The sequence below is a fragment of the Ornithodoros turicata genome, chromosome 10 (genome assembly GCF_037126465.1).
Source record: "Ornithodoros turicata isolate Travis chromosome 10, ASM3712646v1, whole genome shotgun sequence".
Classification (NCBI taxonomy): Eukaryota; Metazoa; Arthropoda; class Arachnida; order Ixodida; family Argasidae; genus Ornithodoros; species Ornithodoros turicata.
This window is the reverse complement of record NC_088210.1, coordinates 26,857,581-26,861,806: the sequence shown is the minus strand read 5'-3', so window position 1 is coordinate 26,861,806 and position 4,226 is coordinate 26,857,581. Positions and strand designations below refer to the sequence as shown.

At 48.3% G+C, this 4,226-nt stretch overlaps 1 pseudogene; it reads left to right on the top strand.

Annotated features, from left to right (window-relative positions):
* Nucleotides 1-504: 504 nt before the first annotated feature.
* On the top strand, nucleotides 505-1,393 carry LOC135369774 (putative nuclease HARBI1; annotated as a pseudogene).
* Nucleotides 1,394-4,226: the final 2,833 nt, after the last annotated feature.

The following is a 4,226-nucleotide window of genomic DNA, read 5'->3' as shown; positions in this document are numbered from 1 at the left end:
GGTCCTTTCGAAGTTTAGGAACGATAGCATCTTTTGAATGGCAACTCCGTTCGCCCACCGAGACGGAGTACAGCCTGATATACACTGCCTCTTCCATTAAGCTGTCCTCGAGTTGGGAAACTTGAAGGGATACAAAAAAAAAATTCAAAAGTTACTGGAGCAAGTGCAAAATTTGGATAATGTGTACAACTGATTTCTTCGGTAGGGTGCATACTTAAATGAACCACTGCCTGCAAGTCTTGACCGTTGAACTAGGGGGCATGGGTTGCGATCGCTGTAGCGAATTCAGTCGTCTTTTACCGTGGAAATTTGCAATACTGGGCAGCCGGCCCCTTAGGGGCGAATTTTTGAACTCTACTTTCCTTTCCTGTTCCCCTTTCCTTTCGAAAGGCGGCCTGTCGCTAATTTTGAGCCAGTCCTCTCGTTACGGCAAAGGACGGTCTATCGATAGGTGGGTAGGCTTCTACCTTTCGCTGTCAACTTCGTCGTCGTCGCTCTTTCAAGATGGCGGCTTCTCACCGGTCATTCGTGGAGTGCCTGGACTTTATCGAATTTTCTTTCCGAGCTGGTGACTTATTATGCCGCCGAGATGACGACCGGAATGTTTCTCCGAACCGCCGCCAGTTGCTGGATCGGGAAAACCCTATAGAGCTTTATTCGAACGTAGAGTTTCTGCAGCGATTCCGGTTCACGAAGAACGCCGTGCTCTCCATACTGAGCCAGCTGTCCCTCCCAGACGTTACGGACGACAGAGGTCACCTCCAATGCTGCCTCCAATGCTGAAACTGCTGGTGACTCTTCGGTTTTACGGTGCTGGGGCATTTCAGACCGTTATCGGTGATCTCGTCAAAATATCGCAGCCAGCTACATGTAATGCAATTTGGGCAGTGACGAGGAGCATCGCTTCGGAGCTTTACCCAAAATACGTGAAATTCCCTTCTGCGTCCGAAGCACAGTCAGTTATGGCTCGATTTCACTCCATCGCCGGATTTCAAAGCGTGACAGGCTGTATTGACTGCACTACCCATAAACAGCCCTGGAGGAAATGACGCTGAGGTTTACAGAAATAGGAAAGCCGTGTTCTCCATCAACGTGCAGGTATGGTATGCATAAGACTATAGGTACCACAACGTCCACAGTTTTGATAGGTGCTATCTTCCTACCTACACAGGCAATCACTGGCCCGGAACTTCAGTTTTTCAACATCGTTGCCAGCTGGCCGGGGTCAGTTCATGATAGCCGCATATTTGAAAACAGCAGAGCACGAGTTCTGTATGAGGAAGGCAGGATTCCTGGCATTTTGCTCGGGGATCAAGGATACCCGTGATCGCCGTTTCTGTTGACGCCACTCAGCAATCCCAGAACCCCGCCAGATTGGAGTTATAGATATTGACAGATTTTTAACGTATCATTCCTTCCTCGTGCCTCTTTACTGTCTGGCGGTTACCTGTCATTCAGTCCGAAACAGTAGTCGTTCCTCTCGCCATTCCTTTCGCAGCGACGAAAGGATGGCCTACCGTTAGGTTGCTGGGGCACGACCTTTCGCCTCCACTTACGCTCGAATTACCAGGCTCGTACAAAGACCATATGGCAAATAGAAAAGAACAGAAAGAGGGGCGGACCTGTTGCCAGTCAAGCGCACTATTGTAGTATGTGCGCAACTTGTATTTCGAAGCGAACTAATCTTTTTCATCCACCCTGTGTAGATATAACACGAGTCACATAAAAACACGCAACTCCGTGGAAAGAGCGTTCGAAGCGTATGAAGTTGCAAAACAAGATAGAGAGATCTGCTGTATCGTCTGCGCTTGCGCAGCGCTCCACAACGTCGCCTTCGCGCTGAATGACCCGTGCCCGGATGATGGAACAGATGCATCGGAAGACGACTTCAGTGTTCCTGCCAATCGCGGAGATAGCCTCTTGGGAGCGCAGATACGACGTAGACTTATACAGGCAGATTTTTCTGGTGTGCGCCAGAGCAATCTGGATATTGCTTGATCACACCATGCTGACAGTGCATTTTATTTTGACTTTTTCACGTCTCATGAGCCGAATCACCACGGGCTAACTGCCGTTCGAGTTTTTTCTGTTTCAATTGTAGCACCTTGAGTTTTTCCCTTTCGCATTTGACTTGCAGTCTATGCAAAATGCGCATGTTACGTATTTTCGTCTCATGCTATTCTTGCATCAGTTTCATTTTCAAGACATGCTCCTTTTCCTTTCGTGTGCTGTCCTCTTGCATGGCCTGCTTTCGAGCCTCCAATTCTACAGAGAGAGAAGGCTCAAGAACCGCGTTTTTGCCTCTATAAGGTCTCACTCTCCGCCCAGTCGACGTACTCTGAATAGCGCCTGTTGGCAGTACGACGTTGCTAGATGCGCGGTTTGGTTGCGCAGGAGTCTACGACGTCGAGGTGTCGGCAGGAGGCTGCTCATGGTGCCCATCAGCGAGATCATTCTGAGAAGCACGCTGCTCTTGACCATCACAACAGAACTCCTCTGTAGATTGACTGTTGGCGTATACGTCTCCTGCGTGTGCTCTGCATACAAGTGCGCGGTTAGTTAATGGGTGCGAGTGCTCCAACGATGAAACCGACAAGACCGAGTACTTGCCACGTTCAATATCTCCTTCGCCGCGACGTGCTTGCACCCTGGGGAGCAGAAGGTCATCTACCTCAGCAGACTGGCGGTCCTCATCGTAAGGGTTATGCACCCTTGTTGCAATATAGGGGAACAAAGACTGTACCTGCTCCAAAAGCGGGTCCATTTGTGAGGGAGGGCCACCACCACCTGAAGAAAAACAAAACAAAAGAGAACCGAAAAGTTGGATGAATGGCAGGTCCCAATCGCGAAAAAAGCGTACACAGCTCACCAGCTGCCGTCTTCTTCTTCCACTTGGTCTTTAAATTGTCCCAGGCTTTCCGAAGCTGCCTTGAATTTCTGCGAACAACGCCGGGCATGCTGTTGAACTGGGACGAAAGCCTTTCCCAGGTGTCCTGTTTTGCCTTCATTGACACACTATCTGTCTTCTTATTTTCAAGTACTCCTTTGTACCTCCCAATCAACTCCATTAAGATAGCCGTCCGTACGGCGTCCGTTTAGACATATTGGCAACGAAAACCACGTGTTACCGAAAAGTATCCAAGGGCGGGGAAAGAAGACACGCAAAGCTTTTTCTTTCTCTTTGGCTAAGAACACGTGACATAGTTCAGACGTTATTCTGCTGAGAATACAGTAGCACATATTCAAAGGGACGAAGAAGTGGAAAATAGAAAGCGTAAAGCACGTTCAAAAATTGCCACTAAGGCACTAGAGAAGGCTTCCTTTCTGGGAAAGTCTCTTTCGGGCTACATACGGAAAGGAAAGGAATGCAAAGTAGGAAAGGAGAAACCAATCCACTCAACTGGTGGTATGTAGCAGCTGGCACCTATATCGATGAAGCTTAAATCTCCACGTTTTTCCTTTTTTTTTTCAATTCAATTCAATTCATTTCATTGAAGTGGCAAGGCGGAAAGTTAGAACCATGCGCCTAGAGAATCCAAATACCGAATCGAGCCACTTTGGAGCCAATTCTCAACTACATGCAGCGTCTGCGCTCGCGTATTACAACCCCATACGAGAGTTATTTAGTGTATATTAATCTAGCAGCGCTGCCTGAAGCCAATACCCATGATAAATGCAGGCCCATAGAGATGCCATCACCGCTTCTGACGTTTTCCCGCCCAGAAATAACAGTTGAATACGAAAAGAGCTGTCACTACAGACACGGTGATGGGTGCTCCTTCATTCGATTTCCGCAGTCACTTACTGGTGACCGGTATTGGTGGGTGGGTGGGTGAAAGGGCGAACGGCACATGTCTAAGGATTTCCCCGGAGAGTTGTTCTGTGAATGTGCGAAGGGTAGGATTATTGGCGTAAACTCAAAGTACCCTACCCTGAGTGGTCTTTTCAACCTGGTCTTCTCATGATACCTGCACCTGGCTCTCACTAATTCACTGCGTCCAGGCGCGAGAACTTCGCATCCACCTAAACAATAGGTTAGGTCTGTTCCGACGCTATGCTCTAAGAACGAATCCGCACAGATTGTGAGCAAACTTGGTCACCCGTTGTAAAATGATAATAATTGTGATTTACCTGTTGTGTTCTCATACAATTGAACGTGGAAGAGCTGTGTGTGATAACGCGTGCTGCCGAATTGTTGTCAACTTTCTTTTCCTAGTTTCACGCTC